We start from the raw sequence: 14,426 nt of genomic DNA on the forward strand, positions 1-14,426 counted from the left end.
AACGTTTAAAAATGCAAAAAAATTCAGGGATTTTTTTTCTATATATATGTTTATTAGTGTGTTTGGGAGAACACAATTTTGTTTGTTTTGTTTGAACCTTAATAACTCCTGTGTTTTTTGTCAAAAATTTCTGAAATTTTGCAGGAAGGTCTGTATTGTGTATTGAAATGTATATGTATATAGTATATGGTGTAAACTTACATATACGATTCGAAATTGGTAGTTGTTGTTCTTCTCTAGCTACTATAATAATTCAACTTCTTTTTTTCCCACTCAACTCGGGTCATTCTCAATAACCTTTTATCAATTCTCATTAACACTCACCTAGGGCAAGTACCAAGCGATTGAAAAAAGTCTTCCTGAGGGGTTACGTTCTAATATGGCTTCATGTGTAAGTTAAGATAAAAGGGAAACGACGTTTATTTGGACACGACACTCACACAAATATATAGGGGAGATCGGGGCAAGATCGGTATGTTAAGCTTTACTTAAATTTTGTGTAATAAATACTGCTGTAAACTGAAAAAAAAGCTTTGCATATTGTCTATTGGAATGTTACCTTACTATAGAACTGGTTAAAATCAGTTTGGAAATAAAAATAATTAAAATAATTACAACTTTACAAGAAGAGAGAAATTGACGAAGTTGCCCCGGGTATAGGGGTAAGATCGGCAACTTCTCTCTTTTTGTAAAGTTGTAATTATTTTAATTATTTTTATTAAAGTTGCCCCTGGTATAGGGGCAACAGTAATGGGGCAAGATAGGCACGTATATAAAATTATGTTATTAACAATGTATAAGTTGGAATTCACTATTAAAACAAAGAAATACAAATCCAACACCCATTTAATATTATTACAACGAAATGCAAGTTCAAAGACATATATACATGAATAACAAATGCAAACATGTTTTCATTTATCATCTGTTTGATTTTTATCCTTTGCTTCTAATGTGGCTTTATGTTGCCGATCTTACCCCGCTAGTCATGATTTCGAAACATTAAGTACAACCCTGAGAACAGAATGCCAAGCCACGATCTGGCCACGTGAATAAGTTGAAGTTACATCCTTCTAACAGGAAAAGTAACTTTCGTTATCATGGAATTATAACAAAACCTGCCAATTCAATATAAATGGAAAAAAAATATTATATGGAATTCAACGAAAATGAAAATTTGCTTGATAATTCAACTACGCTTGTTGGAGAACAATAAAAACACTACACTCAACAAGCCACCAATAAAACTCAACTGCCTAACCTATAACCAAAGTCTCCTTTTAATTTGTTTTTTAAAAAAAGCGCTTGACAAACCTGACACGCATGCCGAAGTTGCCCCGATCTCCCCTATACTTGTATATATAATGATAAGATTTGAATACTTTTGTGTATACATAAGTAATATTGATTTTTGACTAAGCACGTAGTCAAACATAAATTGTTCCTATCAAATCTCCATGTTTTCTGTGTTTTATCTGATTAACGAAGATTTCTTTTCATATATTTCACAAGAGATGAAAAACATATGTTAAACAATAGACGAAAAAAATTCATAATTCAATAAGAAAAATAATAATGCTGCTTTTTTTTATTTATAAATAACAAATCCACAAAATTATCAAAAAAGTATTTTTGTTTCTTCAAAGAAAAAAAGTGTTTTGACAGGAAAAAAAATCAATCAACTTGTCGCAATGTAAGAAATTCTTTCATAGAAAACTAATAACATTTCTATCAAACTATTTTTTTCTTGAGAGTTAAAAAAGAAAACTTAATATAGACCATTGTCTATATTATTTTATTCACTCATAAATCGTAATTTTTTTTTAATTTTGAAATTATAAATCGTGTATTTTACGTTCAAATATAGTTATTGTGTAAATTATACTTTAAATCTTTGTAAATATTCCTACATTGTTTGTGAAATACTGTTTTGAATCTAGAACATCAAGTCATGTTATTTCAATTCAAAACTTTCACCCCCGAATGGTGTTATATAGATGACCGGCACGACTCTATTGTTATAGGAAAAGTATGATGTACAGGGGCAAGCCACTACTAATTTAAGGTGGAGAGCGTATATTTTAAATTAAGTAATTTAAAAATATGATTTAAAATTGTATATTTAGAAGCTGCTGATGCTACCCTGTTAATTATACTTTTCCTGTTAACAATAGGATCATATCGATCATCTATATGCTCCATTCTCGAGATTAAAAAAGGACGCCACTGAGGATTTATAAGTCTGCAATATTTGAAAATTACAACCCAAAATATTGAAATAAAATGTAAAAATACAATAGAACTCCGATTCACCGCAGTTCCATATTATACGGGTCGTACCAGTACACATTGATTTCCATATGAATCATATAAGTAAAAGTTTTGCATTGAATGTTTATGTGCCAAGTGAGTACATGTATTGTGAGGTCAGTAACTGTAATCTGGCATAACTCCATAGATTGTAGATCATCCTGTCAATATTGTAGTAGAGTACATTTAATTTTTTAACCGGTACCATTAAACAGTGTTCTTTTAATACGAAATGGCCGTACGTTTTTTTAAATAAAACTATTTTGTAAATCAGAATACTTTCTTTTGAAATTGTATAAACCTTTCTTCAGCAGCATATATTCAATAATATAATAAAAAAAAGTATTTGTTACTTTGGCATATTGGGTTCAAGACGATAAAATGTCTCGCCACGACAATACATTTGCTGAACTGTATTGAATTTAATAAATAACTTAATGTTTTATTAAGTAATTGCTATATTTTATAAATTGTAATAAATAATGGATGTGAACTATTTTCTTTTCATCAGTCAAATTGCATTTTCCTTTTTTCTTTATTAAAACAGTGCATTAAAGGAACATAAATATAAAAATTAAGTCTACATTACTTGTTATTGCAATGCAAACTATCGTGTCATTTCGAGTTAACAAGTTGCCTTTTTTCTTACAAAAGCACATCTTCGACATACACGCCTTCTTACACAAACAGCGAACAAATCCTTGGCCTGTTCCTAAGGCTGCTCTCCTGGCAGCAGTTCTTAAAGATACATTTGTCTCTGGCACTTCTTCTAGTAGCAAGAATTTTTCTTTGGACGTGTCGAATTCTGACCTCATCAAGTACATTTAAGTTTTCAAATAGGTTCATACTTATTTTAAATTGATTCTTTAATTAATAATAATTATGGTAAATTGTGCCCAAAAAAGGAAACATTTTTTAATAATAATTAGACCTCAAAATATTAACGAATTAACTGCATAGGTAACAACATTAAACAGTGGCATAATTGAACAATACATACTTGCAATACTATTTATCGAGTATCCCATATTTCGTTCCAAATTTATGCGAACCTTGTTCATCCTTTTGAAGAATCACTCCGATAATATTAAAGAGATCTGCTTTTGCTCTGTCGACATCTGGGATTGTACGTTTTATTTGTGTCGACCGGTATACGAGATGCCACATGGTAGATTACAGCAGTTAATACCTTGGCAATATTCGATATCTTTATATATATATAAGAAACTTAGAACTCTGTAATTCTAAAACGATGTTATGGCATTCATTGGTACATGTTTGGTAGTTATTTAGTAGTAAATATTTCACAAATTACACCTTCCTCTTTCCAGGCCACGACTAACCTGAACGTCAGGTAAGTATGTATCATTTAATGCATCATTCAGTAGGAATTTCGTCAATAGAAGATTCTTCAGTTTTATTAGAACGTATTCTTACATTCACCTCTCACGATAGCATTCACAATTGAACCATTACTTAATTTCTTCATCGCATCCATTCATTTATATATCAGATGTCATCGCCGCAAACAACACCGTTACATAACATAAACACCGCTCCCAGAAACTCAACCTCTAGATCAGTGGTTCTAAACCTTTCTGAGGCCGCGAAACACCATTCATATACTTTTATTACATGGAGCATTAGCACCAATACATTCAAATAAATAGTTTTTCTATTTATTTGATCTTGATTGATAAAATCTTTTAATTTTTTTTATTTTTTTCTTGAGAAAAGAATCATGAGTTGCTTCATATTTTATTGAATAATTCCTCTTCTTTAGCATGCCCTATAAGAAATAATGAAGTGTATTAAGATCACGAGAGCATAGGGTCCATTTCACAATGCCACTTCTCTCAATTCATTTTGGAAATGTTCATTCAACAGTTTCTTTATGTACTTCATGCTCCATTGTCTACTCTATATATTAAAAGTTTAAATCCTTATAGAGCAAATATAACTTAAATATTAATCTGTTATATATAAATATTTTACATAATTATGTATTTTACGTATTATGACACGTACGATTTAAAAACTATAGGCAAATTTCCATCTATCCATAATTTTGCTATTGTTTTTTAAGATTTTAGATCAGTGGAAAATATCTCCTTTTTCTGTTAATGTTATTGGGTAGATTTTATAAGATAGAACTATAAATTCTTTCGTTGAGTTGTTATGCAGGTCTTCTTATTGCTTAACATCAAAAATATTTAATCTGGGGGTCGATAAGAAGGGAAATATTCTATGAAGTGATCGATGAAATAAAAAGTTTGGGGACCCCCTAGTCTACACATTTCCACTGTCCTTAGTTCGTCCGTAAAGACAAATGTATAAAACTTAGTTAAAATAAAACTAGAAGTTTTAAAATATTCTATTTTGTATTCTTTAACATAAATATATTGTTACAAGTTTTATCAATTTACTTATTTCTTAAAATAATTTGGTATAAAAGTATATGAAAAGCTGTTTGGAATTTCAATATACGTTTCTTGTGAAATTACATTTTGGCAATGAAAATATCAATATCCAAGCGAAAGGGTATTTACCTGACCTACTTATTTTCAATAGAAAATATATTTTATTCTTTAATAAACGACGACTTTAAAAAAATATATAAATCTTTATATATTGCTATTGATTATTNTGTTTATCATCTCCCTATAAATTTTTTATTACATATTAATTGACTTCTAAATAATAATAATCTTTAATATAAACTAATTAATATGTTAATTAAGTACATTCAAATTTAATTCCCTATTGATAACGACAAATATTTCGATTAAGCAATTTCATTAATCTGTCAGGATGATGTAAAATCTATTATAAAGAGTTTAAATAGAGTTTGAATGTCCTCTGGAGACACGAAGGACCTAATTAATCAAAGACAAAATTATTGATTATAAACTATTAAGTATTATGGCTCCTTAAAAATTAAATTAAACACGTTCTCTTGCTTATTATCTGCCCCACTTTACATATAAATACGTGTATAGGGCACCAAACATGTAAATATATATAGGCTAATTTTTGTTACTTAAGCGTCAGATTAGTAGGTTTAACTTAGGTTAAAGTTGAGGGGTGATGATTCGGAAGACAATAAACAGGATAGAAAACAGTCTTCCATTCAAATAAATTAAGTAGAGTCTAATTTTTAATAGTACAGTCAGGACCATTGCAGTATAAGGTCCAGGTGTAGAGCAGGCCCCTTTGCTCTTATTAAAGAAATAAAATGTGAAAAATTTCTTAATTTTATTTTATAAATCCATGTATAACCTCATTTGTGAGGTTATATATGTTTAACAACGTTATATTTACTCTATTAAACTGAACCAACAGAAAATTAATCCATACAGAAATATTTTTAAAAGTTAACTTTGTTATTAATTAAGAAATAAAATGTAATTAATAAACAATTGACAACATTGTTAATTTGAAATTTGTTAATGAATTACTGCACTATAACAAGCGTTAATTAGTCAATCACCATAAAGTTATCAATAATTGCGTTTAATATTAATGAATTATGGCGTATCGTTATCGCAAAATAAATAGATGTTTTCCTTTAAAAAGACACAATAAGTTGCAAATATTTATGCTATTATATAGTTACTAAAATATGTTTAATTTAATTCATATTTTATGCTTAATTTTTTTCTAATTTGAGTGTTGTAGTAACTTATTTTAAAGTTCGAAATGAACAAAAATCCCTTTAAACTTTTAAAATATATAGTTAAAAATTAACAATAAATTTGTATAAAATCTGTTTGAATTGCTTAATAATTGCTTTTTAAGCTTTTAATTCTTACTGAAGTTACCTTAATACTATATACCCAGAGGCACGCCAGCTGCATACATCTTTTCTCAACCCTTATTGCTGCTCCCACATACTTATACAATTTTTTTTTATAAACTTGGTATATACTACTTACATATATATAATATTTTTTAAGTTTTCTAACTATTACGACTAATATCTACAGGGATTGTAACTGTAGTAGTTAACCTCGAATAGGAAATTGAAAGTTTAGTGTATATTTACATAACTGGAAGGAGTTAAATGATCGTTTACCTAGTTAATGATAAAGTATAATACCAATAATGTAGTAACAGTGTTATATACTATAGAACGGAGATAACTATTTTAAATATATGTAATACAGCAAATAGGCTCTGAAATAGGCATTTGAATAGAGGACGAGGATATGTAATAGGCATTCCAACAGAAGATACAGCTCCGATAGGCAGTGTATGTGGTTATTTTGACAAACTTCTAACGAAGTTAAAATATTTTTCGATGAATTAAAAACCTTTGATCTTAAAATTTTTTCTATTAATATATGCACTCGATTTTAGTAATGTCTTGCCCCTGTACATCATACTTTACCTGTTATCAACAGAGTCATACGAGTCATCTAACTCCGTTCTTAAGATTAAGGAAGAAAAAGAGACAGTGGGCATTTATAGGTCTGCAATTTAAAAATTGCCGGCTAATAACCTCCAAATAACGGCCATTTTTTATGTCGCCGTTAATAGCTGTTGTTTAAAGATTTGGCTGTAGTGTATTATATTTAAAACAGTAATTTCTCTCTTTTTTTCGCAAATAAATTAGAAATATCATTAATTAAACTCTAGAATAAGCCATTACATAAGATTATAAAACACTTAAACTCATTACTCGCTTTCCGTAAAACAAGTTGGAAATTTTATGGATCATTTCGTCCTCATCACTCAAAAATGGATCGTATATTTTAATTATTCAATAATAAATGTAGAATAGATGCAATAAATATAGCAACATAAAAAAATACTCGAAAATAAGAAAATAAGTTATTCATGAGAAAAGATGCTGATATGAATGATTGGCTTCTCCATAGTAAAATCTTTATGACTCTGTACGCTACACCTTACCTATTTACAAGCGTTGTATTATCAACTATATCATACACTGTATGAATTTTGCAACTTTTAAGACATTTAGAATTGATACAAAATGATATGATGCAGAATAATTCGGAAAATAAGGTCATAAGGCTATTTATAGCATAAGAAAACATGGAACTATGCAAACATTTCTCAATAAATTTCGTACCCTCTATACTTTCTGATTTACTCTGTCTTTTCAGTATCCTATCGACACCTCACTCCTCTTTCTTATTATATCTCTCATCCCTCGCTCCCTTGAGAAGGCTCTACTCCCTGTAATAATATTACTCTGTAACGTTGATGACTCATAAATTTCATAAATTATGAAATTAAAATGTGTTTTAAAAGAAATACTGGATAAATTATAATAAAATTAAAACGAATGTGTTATTTAAATCGGGTAATCTCTTAACATATGGGAGTAATTTTTAAAATTTTATACATGTTTACGAAATATTTAATAAATTTTTATTAGTACCAACAGACTATCCAGATTGTTTTAATTATAGCAATTAATATTTATTATTTAAGAAATATAAATTATAAATATAAGCTTTACTTTAAATAACACTAAATAGAATATTCCACTAGTCACTTCAATGGTGTTTGTGCATAACGTTCTTGTGTTTTATTATTTTTCGAATGATTCTTTTGCTGACTTTTACGTTCAAATTAAGCTTTTGTTTATCATCTCCCTATAAATTTTTTATTACATTCATATTTATATGAAAGAGTTTGAAATCTGTGTGTATTTCTGTTTCGTGTGAAAGTAACGTTAGTACGTTATGTTCTAGTCGAAGCCAGAAGCTAACTGCAGAATGTTCATTAAATTAAGCATTAAACAAAATAGAAATTTCATCTTAAAGCATTAGGCAAAACAAGAAACCTAAACTGAACTACATAATAGAGCATTAAACACTACCAATTGTACAGTAATAAAAGCAATGTAAAGTATGAAGAGTTTTAATGTCTTGTAAAATGTTCATTTTTATCTGATATTTTCTCTATAAAAATAACTAAATCGAGTAACAAATAGTGATTTCATTAAACAGATAATTATTTAAATTATAAGTACTTTAATATAAAATATTTAATATTTCTTTCGTATCTTTTAAAACGAGCAAAAAATTATTGTAACGTCGTCTCAATTTTTAATCATTTTCATTATTTAAAATATATGTTTTCCATCTCAAGTCAGTAGTGTTTTGCCCCTGTACATCATACTTTTCCTGACAACAACAGAGTCGTGCCGGTCATCAACGTGTCTTTGGTTTCTATAGGAAGTTTGTATATAGTTAATCGGGGCCTCCTATCTGTTCTTGATTTTCATCTAATACCCTCTCGAGATTAAGGAAAGTGAAAAGGAAGACAGTAGAAATTAAAACTACAGCCCAATAAATTTTATCTTTACCCTATCAATTGTATAAAAACTATTCATTTAAATACTTATATCTAATTGTCTTTTACTGTGTAAAAACAATACAAAAACGAACACAAGAGTCTTTTCTTTTAAATTTATTTTATTGTAGGAATTTGAGTTTTTAGTAATACGTAAAATTTAGTTAATAATAAGAATTCCCATAGAAAAATTTTCGAAAATTCACATCCAATCAAAGAAAGTTACAGTTAGAAGCTGATCAATTACCATTCGCTTTTTTTTTTAGTACGTGAAAGCTTATTGGTTAGAAGTATTCAATATCTTAGATTACTTTTCTATTTCTTAGTTGCGAATCTTTTTAGTAATCTTTCAAGAAATATAAAAGTGACATATCAGCAATTTAAAAATGATTTTTTATTCGATATTGCTGACTTTCAATTTTGGAAATATGAAAAGAATTTTTATATTTTCGAAAAACTATTCGTCATTTTTACATATAGCTTTAAAAAATAAAATGTAAATAATTATATACAAATCTAGAAAAATTGTAAGTAGAAAGCAACTTGAAGTGATTTTCAATTTCTACGTGTAAGGATTTAGTGTGTGTGGGGGGGTGCCACGATTTTCTTCATCCTCTTTGAAGCTCAATAACTCCTGTGTTTTTTGTCAAAAATGTCTGAAATTTTGCACAGAGGTTAATATATTAGGGATATTTATGCTATTAAATTTTGATGATTAAAAGTCGAGGGGGTGGAGAGATAATGGGAGTCGCGCATATCACCAGTAGAATCAGAATTAATGACGATTTTATTTGTTATTGGCATTTATGATTTTTTTTTATAAAAACCCTGTCTCAAAATTGTGATTTTTTTGTCCAAAGTTAAAAATATAAAAGGATTTTTTAATAACAGATGGCGTCACCAATATTGCTGGAAAAGTTAAGCAATTTGTAAAAATATAACATCTCTACTTCTCTTTTTGTCTGCCAGCTTTTAAAATTGAGAAATGGATTTGCGTTCAAATTAAATTTTATGCGGAATCAATATCGGATTAGTGTTGATTTAAATTCAAATTTTATATTTCCTGATGGAATATTAAATCAAATATTTACATTTGTAAAGCTAAGAAATCTATTTTATTAAATACTTTTCATTGAGAGATTTAAAAAAAACAGATGAAGGAATCTAAAAATAAATGTAATCTAAGTTATAAAAAAAGAATAGAAAAGAAAATACCATTACTTCGAATGAGAATTTAAAAAAATGATTTATCTAAATTAGATCATTTTTATAGTAAACGAGAAAAAATTATTGTCACATCGACACAATGCCAGGCTATATAGCAAGTTTTATTATTTTTAATTTATTTAATTTAAAATATATGCTCTCGATCTCAAATTCTTAATATCTTGCCCCTGTAAATCATGCTTTTCCTGATAACAAGAGAGTCGTGCCGGTCAGCTATCTTACTCTGTTTCAGGGAAAATTTTGATTTCAAATCACGTCATTTCTGTCTACACTAGAAGTTGGTGGCTTCAGCTGTAATGATATTTCATTTTAAAAACTTATTATGCTTTTAATTACTATAAAATGGCAAAACCTTAATTTTGAGGGTAGAGATGAATTTTATTAAAAAATCGTCTTCAAGTTCGACCGTACTCGAGATATGACATACGACCTTCTTTATCTCTCCACCCCCTCGACCTTTAATAGCTAACATTTAATAGCTTCAATCCCCCCTAATAAACAAACCTACCTGCAATATTTCAGAAATTTTTGACCGAAATCACAGGAGCCATAAAGCTTCAAGTAATATTTTAATTCTAAAAATCTTTTTTAATAAAAGTAAGGTAAAAGAAATAATATTCGTAAGACACTATAAAATATTCTGAATAATGTATAATATCGATTTGTCAGAGCAAATATTTCTGTACAGTTTCGAGCTTCTATACGTTTATTACGTAGGATTTGTATCAGTTTTATCGTTAAATTTGAGAATTTATAAGTCTGAAATATGTATAATTTTTTATAGAAAGATCTGTTTTAGAGTTTATGCAGAAAAATTGATAAATATTTATTTTCGGAATTATGTAACGTGAATAAATTACTTTGAGGTAAAAATTAATATAAAAATTCATCAGCGAAAGGAATTTAATTAGCTTTTATTATTAGTTAATTATCTAAAGTAATTGCAATTTTGCAGAAATTAATTTTATATGAAAGGGATAGAGAGAGGGAGAGATAGAAGAAGAGAGGGAGAGAGGAAAGAGGGAGAAGTCTAATTTGTTTTCTGTATTATTAATTAAGTTACGTCGTATCAATATCATGATGTATTTATAATGAAACAATATAAAAATTTCAACGTCTCTATTATTGCATACATTAATGTCTTTAGAAAGTATAGGTATTTTTCTATATATTCACTACTTAACACCAGCATGGTGCATCGCCCCAGGCCATTGTTATGATTGAGAATACTGAATTTTCTTAACAGAGATAACGTCTTTCTGCTTTACATATGTGACTGAGAATTCCAATGTAAGATTTGAAAAATAAATAAATAATGCCTTTAAAAACTTAGGTCTTTTTTGAAAAAAAAAAATCCAGTAACGAACTGCATAACTTTCTTGGCTGTTATGATTTTATTTTAAAAATAACTTTTATATTATTAATCATAATAAACAATGGTGTATGTGGAGTAATAAACAAAAGTGTAATAAACAAATTTTTAAAATATATATTTGAAAGAAAACTAAAACCATTCAGCATTAATTATATTTTTTAAGGTTTCATCAATTTGAAATTTTATATATTGAAAATAACTTTTGCACGATTATAGCTTATTATGTGACAGGATATCACGTTATGACTTCACATACCATCCAATACACAGTAAATCCTTTTGTTATTAAATTAATTAATGAAAAATTTTTAAAAAAAATAATGATTTCTTATATCTTAAAGTTTCATGTAACATTTTTCTCGTCGTTTTTATATAAATTATATCTTTCTTTAATTTATAAGCACGACATATATAGCTTATAAGTCACGAATGTCTTGCAGATGACAGAATTAATGAAGATACATGAACTGAGATAATTAAGTTTACTTGTTTTTTTTATAAAGATTACGTTCTGAAAATTATTACCCAAAAACATTTATAGGCTATGAAGTTTTTTATTCATTTATTTTGTTTCGGTATTTTAAATTTTGCATAAAAATATTACAAGTATTTTTATTATTTCGGTTTCATATGAATATATCATGTAGTGTTTACTCGTATTTGAAAAATGAAGTTTAACGTGTGGAATTTTTGTATCTGAAAAGAATTGATTTTTTTAATTTCTTTTTAAAAATTTTATTTAAACAATGTTAAAATCATAAGTTGTCAAATTGCTAGAGAAAGAGAAAGGGATAGGAAGGAAGAGGAAGAGGAAAGGACAGAGAGAGGAGAGAAAGGGATAGAGAGAGGGGAGAGAGGAGGAAGAGGGAAGGAGAGAAAGGTTAGAGAACGAGATAGACTAGAAGAGAGGGAAAAGAGGGAAGGAGAGAGAGAAGAGAGGGAGAGAGAAGTTGGAGGGAGGGACAGGGGAACAGGGAATGAGAGAAAGATTGGAGAAAGAGGTAGAGAGGAACAGAGGAGGAAGAGAAAAGGGGAGAGAAAGAGAAAAGGAGAGAATGATTAGAGAAAGAGATAGAGGGAGAGAGGGGGGGAAGGAGAGGGATAGAGAGAGGAATAGAGAGAGATAGGGAGAGGAATAGAGAGAAAAAGAGATAGAGAAGGAGAGGATGGGAGAGGAAGAGGGCGAGAGACAGAGGGGTTTGTATTTAAGTTATGTATTCTATTAAAATTAAACATTAAAGTATTTACTGTTCTGGAACAGTAAGAAAAGTTCTAAAATATATCATTACTTACAAATCTACAGTACACAAAGCGCTTCTGAATTCACTTTAATGTTAAAAATAAGTTCAGAAGAATATTCATAAAATCATTAAAGTTGTCCTTCACTTCTTTTATATACTTCTGTTTTTGTTTGCCTGTAAATATTAAGAAAAACTTTTTATACATTATTAAACTATTAAAAAACATATTTTAAACTATCCACTAAAAATTAGATAAAAGTTGTAATTTCTATTAAAAACAATATTAATTAAAATAAATACTTTAAAAAATTAATAATGAAACGCCATTACTTTCTAGAAGTGATAATCTGTTAACATATTACAGTTTAATGGTAAATAAATTATGTTACAATAGTAATTTGATTTAACACTGATAAACTAACAGCAATATTTTAAACGTTGAGTTTTATGTATAGAGTGATTACAAGTATTTCCCACAGAGTTATTTCGAACCTTTTACAAACGTATGATAATTAGAAATAAGCAAACAATGGTGCCACTTCTTCTTACATGGTAGAGGACAGAAACAATCTCCCCTTTAACAGAAATAAAACATCCGGCTCAAGTATATAATTACAGAAAGTGAGCGTATACGTAATTTTAGCTTTATTTCATTCCGAAATATCAAATAAGATCCCGTAACAGGCAGTAAAATAAATCTCATCTGTGTGTGCCATTCATAGTAAGGGTGAGATACTGAATGCGACTTGTCCATAACTATGGATTGTACTGAATTTACTAGTTGAATGGAAAATACCAAAAGCAAATGATATATACATTTGTTCAGTTTACATACATAAAATGACGTGAAGAGGGGGAGACGGATGGTAATTAAAGTAAACACATTTTCTGTATGTACTGTACATGGAATTTATTTGGTTACTTTCTAATTCAGTTTATAACATTTTGTATACGTAATGGTATAAAATAAAACTGTATATATTTAACTATTTTCTTCAAAAATTAATTATACAGTATATAAATATTAAAATTACATATTCAGGTAATTATTCTATGGTTATAGCTTTTTCAATCATTCAATGGTAATGGTTTTGTTGTACCTTTATCAAGTTAATGTAGAAATTTAAAACTCTAGTGTATATAATTATAATTTGTGATTGATAAGATCGTTTCTTCATAAAATCTGTTAATCAGGTACAGTCGACCCCCTATAACACTGTTGATTATTCCGTTTTATATGAATTCCATGTTGTACGAGTCACTTAGAGTTTACAAATACGTGAGCCGTTCACAGCCCGGCATACGTATTTGTAAAATCTAAGTGACTCGTTCAACATGGAATTCATATAAAACGGAATTATCAAGTGTTATAGGGAGGTCGACTGTATTTAATCGAATATGAAGTAAAAAACAATTAAATAAAAACTGATAAAAAGTTTAACTTATGCCAAAAGATTATTTAACAATATAAAAATCACGAATATCTTTGTAAATTTTATATTAAATTTAGATATTCTAAACCAATCAAATAAAATAAGTGATTAAATGAAAAAAAAAAAACTTACATAGAAACCCATACCAGTTCTTTATGTTGCTGTACAAACATCTTGGTGTTTTCCCTAAAATATTACAATTTGAAATAAAGATTCTTTTTATAACTTAATATTTTAATTAATAAACAAAATTATCATTTATATATTAATTATCAAAATTAGTTCTAAAGGGCTTAATATTATGTACTAGTACTTACTCGTATAAAAATAAAGCTATAAAACCAACAGTAATAGTGAGCTGAATCATCAAAATGCTATATACTTTTCGGATAAAACCTGTTAAATTACATCTTCGATTATAATATATATAATAGGCTATATTTATAATTTTTATAAACTAGTTAATTTAAAAATTTTTTATCTTATTTATCTATATCTATATCTATATCTATA

The sequence above is a fragment of the Centruroides sculpturatus genome, unplaced genomic scaffold (assembly GCF_000671375.1).
Source record: "Centruroides sculpturatus isolate CEXI.00-Female unplaced genomic scaffold, Cexi_2.0 scaffold84, whole genome shotgun sequence".
Lineage (NCBI taxonomy): Eukaryota > Metazoa > Arthropoda > Arachnida > Scorpiones > Buthidae > Centruroides > Centruroides sculpturatus.